The sequence below is a fragment of the Mandrillus leucophaeus genome, unplaced genomic scaffold (genome assembly GCF_000951045.1).
Source record: "Mandrillus leucophaeus isolate KB7577 unplaced genomic scaffold, Mleu.le_1.0 Scaffold217, whole genome shotgun sequence".
NCBI lineage: Eukaryota > Metazoa > Chordata > Mammalia > Primates > Cercopithecidae > Mandrillus > Mandrillus leucophaeus.
Window position 1 is genome coordinate 1,343,954 of NW_012102221.1, and position 14,415 is coordinate 1,358,368.

The following is a 14,415-nucleotide window of genomic DNA, read 5'->3' on the forward strand; positions in this document are numbered from 1 at the left end:
TTTCCTTTGAAATGGTGTATTACATTAATTGATTTTCTAAAGTTAAACTGACTTTGCATCCCTGATGTAAACCCCTCTCATTTATGATGTATAATCATTTTTATGGGTTGCTTGATTTGGTTTCCTAGTATTTGGTTGAGAATTGTGTGTATGTATTCATAAGATATGTTGATGTGCCATTTTCTTTCTTTTTTTAAAAGACTTCTTCTTTTTAGAGCAATCTTAGGTTCACAGGAAAATTGGGAGGACGGTACAGAGATTTCCCATATTTCCCCTGCTGTCACACATAACCAGTCTCATTATCAACATCCCCCAAAAGACTGGTATATTGGTTACAATTGATCATCCTACGCTGACACATTATAAATCACTCAAGATCCATAGTTCACATTAGGGTTCACTCTTGGTGTTGTATATTCTATGGGTTTGGACCAATGTATAATGACATGTATCCATCATTATAGTATCATATGAATAATTTTTATGGCCCTAAAAATTCTCTGTGCTCCAAAATTCATCCCTACCCCCACCCCAATTCCTAGCAACCGCTGATCGTTTGTACTACATATAGTAAAACGATATAGTTTTGCCTTTAGTTTTGCCTTTTCCTGAATGTCGTATACAGTTGATCCTTAAACAACATGGGTCTGAACTGCACAGGTCCACTAATGTGTGTATTTTTTCAACTAAACACGGGTGGAAAATACAATATTCATGAGGTGTGAAACCTGTGTATATAGAGGGTTGACTTTAGATACACAGGTTCTCCAGTGCTTACTGCACAGGTTCTCCAGTGCTTACTGCAAGACTCAAGTAGGCATGGATTTTGGTATATACAGGGCTCCTGGAACCAATCGCCTGTAGGGCAAAAGGCAAAACTATAGAGATAGTAAAACAAATCAGTGGTTGCCAGGGTTTAGGGTCAGGGTAGGGATGAATTTTGAAGCACAGGCTGTAATTGGAATCACACAGTGTATAGTCTTTTCAGATGGCATTAGTTTTGGTAGTATGTATCTTTATAGGAATTTCTGCATTTCATGCAAGTTACCTAATTTGTTGGTGCTCCATTATCCAAAGTATTTCCTTATAATCCTTTTTCTTTTCTTGTAAAGTCAGTAATAATATCCTCTCTTTTATCCCTGGTTTTGATAATTTGGCTGTTTCTTATTTTTTTCTTGGTGAGCTTAAAAGGTTTTTGTTTTTTTTTTTTCAATTTTGTTGATCTTTTCAAGGACCCTTTCAAAGCCAACTTTTGGCTGTGTGGATTTTCTCTTTTCTTTCTCTGTCCTCCATGTCATTCATTTCCTCTCTGATCTTTATTAGTCTCTTCATTCTGCTGTTTTTGGTTTCATTTGCTCTTCTACCAATGTCTCACAGTAAAATTGAGATTCTTGATTAATGATCTTTTTTTAAAAAATATATTTATAACCAGGAATTTCTTCTAAGCAAGATTTTAGCAGTAGATCATAAATTTTGGTGTGTCATGTATTTATTTCAATTTGTGTTAGTATCCATATTAATTTCTCTTGTGATTTTTCTTGACCTATTAATTATTTAGAAGCATGTTAATTTCTGCATATTTATGGTTTTCTGTCATTTCTTTCTGTTCTTAATTTCTAATTTCAAAATTAAAGAAAAAATCATGGTTGGAGAAGAAAAGTATGGTTTCAAACCTTTTACAGTTATTGAGGCTTATTTTATGGCATAGTGTATGATCTATCCTAGCAAATGTTCCATGTGTGCTTGAGAACAAGTATTCTGCTGTTGTTGGCTGGAATTTCTATAGTTTTCTCTTAGGTGTGATTGGTTTACAATGTTGTCCAAGCGTTCTGTGTCCTCATTGTTCTTCTGCATCATTGTTTTCAGTTTTCAAAGTGGAGTATTGATGTCTCCATATAGTACTCTCAACTAACAAGGACTCCTTCCTTGACCAATCTTGAGTCACCCTCCACTAGGCCCTTTTCCCAGCTAGGCCTCAAACTTAGTCTGCTGCCTTCCTCTGGCTTGCCAAGAACAGTTGCAATAAAGAATCTTGCTAAGCAAGTTGAACAAAAGTCCCTGTACCCGTAATCAAGTTCCTTTTAATAATTTTCCATCCACAAACTCTCCTCACTCTCCCGGTTGGTGGTGGCAGCTCTCCCGGTTGGTGGTGGCAGTCCTCCTCACTGCCCTGGTTGGTCTTCTTGACTTGTCTCTCCAATATGCAACCTCCACCCTATGACTGATCAGGGAGGTGGGCAATTAGGGTCCAGTATTCTGGGCCTGCCACACCTGGTGTAGAGCCTTTGTCTTATGAATGAGGGCTGGGTGGGGCAAGGTAGCCCAAATCTTAAACCAAACTTGCTTGAAATTTACCTTCTACAATAGCGGGCCGAAAGTAGGGAGGGAGATGGAGTTAAGAAATGCTGGCTTCTGACTCTCCCAGGAAGATATCATGTCTCTTCCTATGGAGTTTGAAGGTAGAGGAGAGAGAAACCCTGTCTTTTTTTATTATTATTTTTTAATCACATCTACCTAGAGTGGAGCTTCCATCATGCTAAGCTGGGGGTGAGAAAGATGAGTAGGTTGTGGCCCCAGTGTCAGACTCTTGCTAGTCCTACCAAGATTAGCAGACATTCTTGAATAAATGTTTCTTCATTTGGCAGGGCCCAGTGGCTCATACCTGTAATCCCAGCACTTTGGGAGGCCAAGGTGGGCCACCTTGGCCTCCCAAAGTGCTGGGATTACAGGTATGAGCTACCACGTGCTGTTAGGGGAGACCCTAACCCAGCGGCACTAGAGGAATTAAAGACACACACACAGAAATACAGAGGTGTGAAGTGGGAAATCAGGGGTCTCACAGCCTTCAGGGCTGAGAGCCCCAAACAGAGATTTACCCACGTATTTATTAACAGCAAGCCAGTCATTGGCATTTTTTCTACAGATATTAGATTAACTAAAAGTATCCTTTATGGGAAACAAAGGGATGGGTGGAAATAAAGGGATGGGTTGGGCTAGTTAACTGCAGCAGGAGCATGTCCTTAAGGCACAGATTGCTCATGCTATTTTTTGTGGCTTAAGAATGCCTTTGAGCGGTTTTCTGTCCTGGGCGGGCCAGGTGTTTATTGCCCTCATTCCCGTAAACACACAACCTTCCAGCGTGGGCGTTATGGCCATTGTGGACATGTCACAGTGCTGTGGAGATTTTGTTTATGGCCAGTTTTGGGGCCAGTTTATGGCCAGATTTTGGGAAGTCTGTTCCCAACAATCATACTTGGCCAAGGCTGACTTTAAATAATGGTTGCCTGGACATCAAATTATGATTTAATGTAACTTCAGTATATAAATGTATTTGTTTAGGAATTATTACTTATAACAGGTTGCTCAATCTTTCGAGAATATTTTATTTATCTCAATATACATACACATAGGTAGCTAGATAGGAGCTTGTTAAATGAATAGGTACTCAATGAGAGGAGAAAAAAATATGTATAGTTTTAAATGGCTTAATTCTTTTCTTTTCTTTTCTTTTTTTTTTTTTTTTTTGAGACAGAGTCTCACTCTGTTGCCCAGGCTGGAGTGTAGTGACATGGTCTCAGCTCACTGCGACATTCGTCCCCTGTGTACAAGCAATTCTCATGCCTCAGCCTCCGAGTATCTGCGATTACAGGTGCACTCTACCATGCCAGGCTAACCTTTTGTATTTTTAGTAGAGACAAGGTTTCATCATATTGGCCAGGCTGGTCTTGGACTCCTGACCTCAGGTGATCTGCAAGCCTCAGCCTCCCAAAGTACTGGGAATACAGACATGAGTCACTGCTCCTGGCGCTGGTTTCCATTCTTTATCTTTCCCTATATTTAGGCCCTTTCACCATGTAACACTGGTATGACCTACCCTCTGACTATGACCTCAGCCTTGTGATTTGCTGCAGCCAATTGAATATAAGCAAACATGACACACAGAAAACTTTTAAAGTGCTTACTTGAATAGGCTGGTTTGCTCTTTCTCGTGCAGTCACTAGAAGAATAGGCTGGACTGGGCTGCTGAAGAATGAGACACATGGGATAGAAGGGAGTTGCCCATTATACCGGTTGAGACCATTCTATATCAGAGCGGTAAGCCAGCCCCTGGACACAAGGAAGCCCAGCAGAAATCTGCAGAGTTCTTGGGCAATTCACAGCTGCCAGCAGGGTGAGCCGCTGAGCTCAGCTGAGCTGAACCTGTACTGTATCAGCTGAACCCGTACTGTATCAGCTGAACCCACAGACCCTTAAGCTTAGGTCTTTTTTGTTCTTTGCAACTGAGGTTTTGTAGTTGTGTGTTATAGCTCAAAATCATCAGTTGTTAGATGTTTACTATACATGCTATTTTCAGTTTAAAACTCTATTATTCTGACAGAGTGAATAATGAATACATGACCAAATTTTAAGAAAAAGAAATCATTTGAAAATTTTATAATTATAAAAATATAAGCCATTAAAGATTCTTATATATTTCTATGTAAAATTATAAAAATAATAATGGAATCACTTAAAAATGTATTTGAATCTTATTCACTGGCAATAGATGAGGAAATTATTTTATCTAATTGCTAAATTTTATTATTTATACTTCTAAAATATGAATTTAAAATTTTATATGTTTAAAAATATAGTTCTTTTGAAAAATTATTTATATCATTGTATTTATAGTCTGTGATATAGAATGGTCTAAACTAGTGTTATAAATTGGTGGCATGCTGTTTTATAACCCAAATCATCTTGGTTATCTAGTTCTGCTTCTGTTTTTTAATAGGAACGTTTCTTATTTTCAGACTTTTATGATGATTTCTGTTTTCTTTAATTCTTGATTTTCACTATTTTTTTTGTCTCCTAATGCTAAGTTCTTTCATGTTTGAGAATGACTGACTACTGCCTTCAGTCTAAACTATAATGAAGCTGCCTGTGTAAAGGAAGGTTGCAAATCCTCCACTAGGGACATTAGCTATTGACTTAGAAGATTTTTCAATATAAGTCAGTAAAAGAAAAATTTCCCTGTCAGTTGCTTACATTTTCTGCCTGGGTTTCTGTAGTTTTTTCTTTAATATAAAATTTTAAAAAGTAGGTGAATGCATATCAGTTTCTATATCAGCTTTCCCTAGAAATCAATGTGATATATTTTTTGTTCTTCAGATTCAATCATTTCAAAGAAAACTACTCAAATATACCTTTGAATTTATTTTGAAGTTTGTGTGGTTATTGTCTTCACTTTGGGGCCACCAATTACACTTCCATTTCCATGCCTCTGCTTTTGCCCTAATACTCTATTAAATACTCTCTAACTGATTTGATGTATTTGTGTTTTCATTATGTATTCTCTAATCTATAACATTCCTTTTACTTGATCACTTAGCCTTATCTATGTCCATTTTGCTTTTCATCCCAATGTATTTGTTTTTTTATTTTGTATTCTCTAATCTATAACATTCCTTTTACTTGATCACTTAGCCTTATCTATGCCCATTTTGCTTTTCATCCCAATTTATTTGTTAATAAAAATAGTTTTGTTCTTCCTTGTTTTATTATGATAGCTTTCCAATATTCCTCTTAATTTCATTGGGATTTTACCTTTCAGAACTTATTTGATTGAACTTTCAGGCTTATTATTTCCTTTAATTATTACACACTCTTGCAGGATGCTCTTCTCTTCCCTGGTTATTTACTCTTCTAGACAGGAGTATGTGTATTTTCCATACTCCATTCTTTCTATTCTCCAAAAAAAATTTGCTCTGGCATATTTGAAAAATTGTCAAATAGTTTTTCTTTTTCTCATCTTTGTAATACAGAAAATCATAGTCAAGATGAGTTTACCTGGAGTGGAAAGCCCTGAAGCCATGACCAGCATACACATTGAGAGGTGATTGGGCAAATTGCTGGAGGCTGAATGTGCCCTGAGTGAGACTAAGAAACTCTCCGAACTCAGTCTCAGGGACACCCTACTGCCCCTGCCACACTTGTGTGATTAGACCTCCAAGAAAACTCTCTCTCCTCTCCCTTCCCAACCGAGGTTCTCAGAGTAAAAAGGAAAGAATAATCTTCTCATGTTTCTAATCGGGGGAGAAGAAAAATATGTATTTTGAAATATGTCCAAAGCATTCTCTATAACAAGACCTATCCTTAGGGAAAAACTTGACCATGGCCTTATCTGGCTTGTGAGCAGGGCAATGAAGCAGTTCCAGCTACTCTAGCCTTCTTGTCTCATTTAAAAGAAGGTTGGGTGAAAAAGCTAAGAAATACTTTTAAGGTCAGAGACCTTAAAATATTACAATTGGCAGTTTGAGCCAGAAGTTCTACTTGCATTTATATACTGGGTGAATCCTTATTGATACTCTTTTTTTTCCCTATGATTATCTTAGTTATTCTAGTCATAGGTTTATGAATTTTACTGATCTTGTCAAAGATCAAGTTTTGGGTCACTGATTTTCTGGGTTTTGTTTTCTAATTTAAGTTTCATTATTTCTGCTCTAATTTTATTTGCATCACTTCATTTAGAAGTAAACTATTCTTTATCTAGTTTGCTAACATGGAAGCTCAAATTATTAATGCTACATTCTGTCTTTCTTAATATATGTACTTAATATTATAAATTTCCTGTAAGCTCTGCTTTTGCTACATCTCACAAATTTTGACAAGTTGTATTTTCATTTTCATTTACTTCAAAATATTTGTAATTTCTTTTGAAATTCTTTCCTCTGTGGGTAATTTAGACATATTTTTAAATATTTTTAATATTTCATTCTCTGGCTGTTTTCATTTTTGATTTTGTGATTTATTTTGTATACTGTGAATACAGTATGCCCAGTAGAATTTTAAATATATATTTATTCCCCTCAGTATTTTCTGAGATTCTTGGCTTTGTGGCTTGTTGTTTCTGGCCTTACTTTGGGAAATTCTCAGCCACTATTACTTCATATATTTCTTCTATTCTGTTTTCTCCTGCTTCTATTTCTGATATTCCAACTATGCATGTTATACATTTGAAATTGTTTCACAATTTTGTCCTTTTTAAAAAATCTTTTCTATTCGTATTTCAACTTGAAGAGTTTCTATTGACAAATCTTCAAGCTCATTGATTTTTCTTCGGCCAAATCTAGTTTATTGATAATCTTGTCAAATGAATTTTTTATCTTTATTGCATAATTTTTTATTTCTAACAGGTGATTTTTGGTACTTTCACAGGGGTTCCATCTCTTTGTTTACACTTCCCATTTGTTTTTTGTCTACGTTTTTTATTAGAACTCTTAATATGTTAATCACAGTTAATTTCCTCTTGGACAATTCCACAGTGTGTGTTATATCTGAGTCTAGTTCTTATATTTGCTTTGTCTTTTCAGGATGTGTTTTTTTCCTGCCTTTTTAACATGTCATATAATTTTTTGTGAAAAGCTGGACATACGCATTGGAGAATTGAAACTGAGGTAAGTAGGCCTTCATTGTGAAGCTTTACGTTGTTCTGCCTAGGAATTCTGCTATGCTTAATGTTTACTGTAGCTTCAGGTGCCAGAGGCTTCAAATATGTCCAGTGTTTTTCTTTTTGTCTCTCCTGATGTCTTTGGGCTTCTTTAGACCCCACCTCCGTCCTTAAGTGGAGTCTACATCTTGCTCTTTTTCAGTCATAGCACACTGTTATTACGTGGAAGCCCTGCTGAGGTGGTGATAAGGTTCCAGACCACAGAAGCATTCTATACTCTATGATTACATCTTAGTCTCTCAGGAACCTGTTCCCTGGTTTCTGACTTAAAATGTGTCTTAGCTTTTTCACCCAACCTTCCTTTAGAAGAGACAAGAAGGCTAGAGTAGCTGGAGTTGCTTAGTTGCCCTTTTCGCAAGTCAGATAAGGATATGGTCAAGTGTTTCCCTACTGAGTAGGTGTTGTTACAGAGAATGCTTTGGACGTATTTCAAAATACATACTTTTCCTCTCCCCCTGTCAGAAACATGAGAGGATTTTTCTTTCCTTTTACTCTGAGAACCTCGGTTGGGAAGGGAGAGGAGAGAGAGTTTTCTTGGAGGTCTAATCACAAAAGCGTGGCAGGGGCAAAAGGGGTGTCCCTGAGACTGAGAGTTGTGAGAGCGTCTCAGTCTCCTGCAGTGCACACTCAGCCTCCAGCTATACGCCCAGTTACCTCTCAATGTGATTCATTTTGCTGGTCATGGCTTCAGGGGTTTCCACTCCGGGTAAACCGATCTTGACTATGGTTTTCTGTATTTACCTGTCTTCTAGATTTGGGGGTGGAGTTTCACCATGCAACCTCAATTTTACGATGGGTCAGGGAAGTCACTTATTTTCAGCTTATTCTGTGTTTTATTGTTGTAAAAACAGGAATAATGACTTCCAGGCTATTTACATGTCTGAGATGAAACTGGAAACCCCAACACTCTTATCTTCTTATCTGGACTGTTTACGTTTTCTTCTGAGCCATAGATTTCTATATACTGAGGCTATGAAAGGCACAAGTAAGAAGGGGAAAGCTAAACTAAGGGTAGATCTTTACTGAATCTGTTTTTTCCTGTTTTCTGATATTTTGTTGAATATTCTCTACCATGAATGACTCTATTCCCCTGGTGATAATTCATCTTCAACTTGAATACTAATTTAGTGTAAAGTCTTGGATGTTCGTCTGAATTCTGTTGATATCCTCAGCATCACCTGTCAAAGAGTGGAGACTAGGTTAGGAGATTCCCAGAGCTAAGCCTCAGTCTTCTTCTTCTTATCTTGCCTTTCTTTTTTAAAATTATTGTCGTTTTCTCCTCCAATTCCCCTGCCCTTCTGAAATTTATGGCATTGTTTCATTTTGTTTGTTTAATTACTGGGAGTGAGGTTTATTTTTTGTCACTGAGTTTTAAAAATTCTGTTAATTATCTATTGCAGTTGGAAGATTCTGTGCCTACTGTGAAGGTGACACTCTCCGGAATTTTAAAGAGAAGTTTTAAGGTAGGAGGCTTTGGCTAGTATTTGTAGAAACATATATAACTTTTTACATGATAAGCAAAACAATAGATATTTATTCTTCATTCCAAGGAGGGGGGAAAAACCCTTGGAGGAAGAATTCAGAGGCAACATCCTTAACGAGTGATCAGTAGACACAAGGCTCATCCCAGTGAGCCACTGGTTCCAGCAGCTGTGTGACTTTGAACACAGATATCTACAATCTTTCAATATTGTTTGTGCACCAGCTGCATTCTCCACATTGTATTACTGTGGATTTATTGATGAGTAAAACAAATTCCTAACCTCAAGGAATTTGCAAGCAAAAGAGTGAAATAATGACGAAAGTACAGAATTCCTCTGTCTTTTCTCATGCTCAGAGATTACCTTCTTCATCTTTAAAATGAAAGGCTTGCCTAAATGACTGAATGATATTGCACCTCTAACCCTAATAGTCTTTGATTTCCAAGGACAAGAATCAGAACTAACAAGGTATATAATGACAAAAGAATTTTCATCATGAGGAACTTATCAAGAAATCATAGAGAAGAGAGACTCACACTAAAGACACTTAAGATGAATGGGAAGCCCATCAGCATATTGTGTGGCCATATTTTCCAAAAAGAGTTAAGTGTGTAAGCTACTGCGTAGACCGTGGGGATTCTGGATGTCCTTGGACTCCATCATGTGTGGTTTCTTGGCAACTTAGATGAAGCAATTTTTTATTGCTTTGTCCATGTAATAAATGCTGATACATTTTTCAGTTTAAAATTTACCAAGTCTGCTACTGTATCCCATAATTCTCAATTTTTATAATAATTGAAAGAAAATATTTACAGTTGTTTAACATGACGGGTAGAAAAATGACCAAAGGGATTTTCTTAAATTTCCTTCTAATTAATGGAAAAAGAACATAGTCAGTGAGGGTCTTTGCTCCTGTACCCCAATTTTCTTCTGTCCAGATGGCTCAGTCTTGAATTCAAGAGGAGTGGTGCAAGATTTAATTGCTCCCACTTGTCTTCCTTGTGCAAAACTGCAGCGAGAAGAGCAAATGATAAGTTGAGAGTATTTAACACTCAACAATATCAGGAACTTGTTCAAACTTTTTTTTTTTTGATGCTTCTTGACCTTCCAGTGATTTATTTCTTCCACACATGGTTTCATTAGAACTTCACTTGGAGATGAACAGAAATAGCAAATGATGACATCTTTCATCTATAACCAGAATATTCCAAGCCTTTTCAAAAGGTGTTGCAAAAAGAATGAGGCATGAGCTACCTAGGCCTTGTTTGTCTGAGTCTCACATCCTACTCATATAAGTGAACACAGAATTTTTTCAACAAGGACTAAGAACAAGCTTATTATTTTTTAACATATATACAATTTATTCATGATGATATTGCCAGTAGAAGCCTGGAAATAACTGAGATGCCAATAAACAGGAAAACTACTAATTATATCTATACAATGAAATCTATGCAACTGATTTAAAATTAAGGATGCACCCTCTTATTTTTAGTGTGTAGTGTAAATGGATATGTGGTATGTTGTCAAAGAAGGTTTAGAAGTTCAATTTAAAGAATACCAAAGATATCTGCTATTGTATAAGCAAAGAAAATGCTATACAGAGGTTCTAAAGTAAAACAAACACACTCACACTCTGATCACTGAACTTTGGACTAGTATTGCTCCTCATTAGTATCCTAAAATGTATGGACATTTTACGGGCCATTGTTCCAAACTTGTCTTCTTTAGAGCTATCTGGAGTAGCACAGAACCAACCTGTCTTTAGCACTTCCCTGAGCAGCACAGTAAAGGGACTTTCAGAGCTTCAGGAGACAGCATTTCATTTAAGTGCAGCTTCTGGAAGTGAAATGTATTTAGAAGGTTTGCTCCACTATTGTAATTTCCCAAGTAGGCCCATGTGACTCTGCAAACCCTAGGCCTGAGCCAGGTTTGTTTGAAATGTCAGCCAAACTATCAGCACCTTACACCATGATATGGTCTGGCTCTGTGTTCCCATCCAAATCTCATATCGAATTGTAATTCCCAGTGTTGCAGGAGGGGCCCAGTGGGAGGTGATTGAAACATGGGGGTGGACCTCCCCCTTGTTGTTCTTGTGATAGAATTTTCCTGATATCTGCTTGTTTAAAAGTGTGTAGCACCTTCCCCACACTTCCTGCCGACCATATGAAGATGGGCTTGCTTCCCTTTGACCTTCCGCCATGATTCTAAGTTTCCTGAGGCCTCCCCCGAAACAGAAGCCTGCACAGCCTGCAGAACCATGAGCTGATTAAACCTCTTTTCTTCATAAATTACCCAGTCTCTGGTATGTCTTTATAGCAACGTTGAGAACAGACTAATACCATGAGCATCTCAAATGCCATCATCACAGGTAATATCTATTGAGCTCTCACTTCAGTGATTTCTAATAATGACTCCATGAGACAGGTGCTCTTATTGTCCTCTTTTTACAGGTGAGATTTGCATAAAGTTAGTGACTTATTCTGGAGTCTCCAGCCAGAACTGAAATGCAGGCAGTCTGACTTTAGAGACCTCGCTATTCTCCACTTTCCTTTAGGCTCCCTCCAAGGCTCAGTTTCAGCCCAGGATGCAACACACACTATGCAAAGATATAATAACTGTGGTTTAAAGAAAGCTATTCATATTGGTCCAGATCCTAGCCTCAGCACAATGTAGCAATATGGCAAATAGGGCCAGGAGTCTAGTTTGGAAATGCCTCTCAAACTAGGTAGGATTGTCTGGCTTATGTTGAATGATAATTTTATGTGGGGCTACTTTGAAATGTTCCACTAAAGCATTATTAAATGATGCCACACAGTCATATACTCTGGGCACCAAACAGCAATAAATACAGCTACCTGCAAACATCCCCAAAGGCTTCAGGTTTACTTGTCCTGCCTCCTACCCACTAGCCAAAAACGTAATTCACTGCTTTCCAAAACAGGCTCCTCTCTTCTTGGCTTTCTACTGAGACTCATACCTATGCCTGTGTAAATGTGAGTCATCCTTTGTGACTCCAAAGCTGAGGAAGCTTTCTCAGTTTCCCTAGGTGAAGTGGCAGTACCTTCCATATATTCATTGTGACATTTGTCATTCATCATCCGCCTCATCTAAGATCCATTTTATTCCTCCCTTATTTTTCTTAGCCATAAAAGCATGTTTTGTTTGTTTGGTTTGTTTTTTGTTTTTTACCGAATTTGGCCATTTGTACCAAACAATGTCTTGCTCATAGTGTGAACTCAGTAAACATTTTAAAAATAAATAAATAAATAAAGAGTAAATGGAATGTGTTAGGAACCCATGACACAGGGTAATATAGGTTTAGCATTCCTAATCCGAAAATCTGAAATGTGAAGTGCTCCAAGATACGAAATTTTTGAGCACCAACATGATAACACAAGTGGACAATTCCACACCTGGTTTCATGTGATGGATCCCAGTCAACGTACAGTCAAAACTTTGCTTTATGCACAAAATTATTTAAAATATTTTATAAAATTCCTTTCAGGCTATGCGTATAAGATACATGTGAAACATTACTGAATTTTGCATTGAGTCTTGGGTCCTATCCCTAAGAGGTCTCCATATGTATGTGCAAATATTCCAAAATCTGAAAAAATTCAAAGCATTTCTGGTTCCAAGCATTTTGGTTAAGAGACATTTAACCTGTATCCGCAAATTTTCAGAGAGAGGTTGATGGGAGGAAATAAAATAATTTGGCATTGCCTCTGTAGAGCAATGCAGTTACCTGGAAAACACGAGGCTTATCTTCATGCAGCTTTGCCAGACGGATGTGAAACTCCTTCAGCTGATCCTTATGGAAACCCACCCATCTCATGTCCCTCAAGTGGGGATATGTGGAAACGTGACTAATAAGACAAAAGGAAAACAAAGTTGCATGGAGTATTTGGGATAAAGTAGTTTTCTTCACATATAGATGTGTTTTTGTCATTGCACAAGGAATCTAACACTGACAAATAAGATTCCTCCACCTGCCTCACTTTCTATTCCAATAGACAGTTGGCCGACTCTCTTTCCTATGAAAGGCATGGGTAAATGCTACTTAGGTAGCAGGTGGTGGAATAATTTACCTAACTATGATTTAAGGAGTATCACAATATTTCTACCCATTCCTTGGGTTCCTTCATGTGGGAGATGCAGACTGGGCTATGTGTAGGACATCGATCTCTGGGGTTCATTCATCACACTCCAGTATCTCAATCTCAGCTTCCTTTTTCTGTACACTTGAACATTATGTAGCTGTAGATGAAAGATCGTTTGGCACTGGCATCGTGAAAGGTATGTACAGACGATAATATAAACATGCATATATACAACAGGGCTTGTCTCCTTCTCACCCCACCCACAACATGTGCTTCCTGATGTTTAGGTACCTGAGAGGTCAAACACTGTGTCACTGACTGTGTATTAGCTTTTTAGAGCAAGAGAGGAAAAGTGATGAGTGTGAATGTCGTCAAGGTGTTGGCTAAGCTGATGGCAACAGTCCTGCTGCACTAAAAGAATTCTGCTCCAAGAGGCCTCTAGGTTCACTTCTGCTCAGATGGTGCTGAACTCCCACCAACTTGACTTCCGCTTTTCCAGGTTGGCCATTCCCCTCCAGCTGACACATTGTTTGGATAAACAGTGTTGACACTATTTTCACATCCCAGTTCCCATGGACCTGGGAGGTACCCTTTGTCTTCCCCTGATGAACTACTTTAAATAACCTCACCTTCATGGGCAAGAACACCAGCTTCTGCAAACTGTGGCGTTCACCCACCGTAGATTGTCCAGTTTCCTCCTGCTCTGTCGCCTCTTCAGGTAACGGAATCACACTCTTATTCTGAATCTCAACTCTTTTCCTCCCGTCCTTCATACATTTCTCTAGAGCTGAAGCAAATCATTATTCTTTGTTTGCAAAGAGGCTTCCTTTCCCTTTGTGGAGAGCTCTCAGAACCTCCTGCCTTTCATAAACTTTTCCAATTAAATAAAAGAGCAATTTCTCTTCTTCCTTGTCCTAGAAACCAATTCCTATATTATAAATAAGCACTCAGGTTAGAAATATATATGCAAAACTTCTATTCTAATTTACGCCTTTTCTATGACATCCGTATTTCTATATTGACAGATAAGAAATACTAGAAGATTTCAAATATACAACTGTTTTTTGCATAGCATCGTTAGCGGTGTTTCTGCTGGATTCTTTGTGTTGGTTCACTCAGTCTCCCTTGCATCTTTTCTCTCTTTGGGAAGATGGGAAAGTTCAGTTATATTTCCCAGATTCTTTTGATGCTAGAATTCTGTATTGATGAACTCATGAGATATTTGGAATGCAGGAGTGAGCAGAGTCTGTCTGTGTGAAAGTTTTGGAGGGTGCTGCTGCTAAGAAAGTCCCTGGAAATATGATGTTCCTCCAGCAGCCAGCCAGCGTCCATTATACAGACT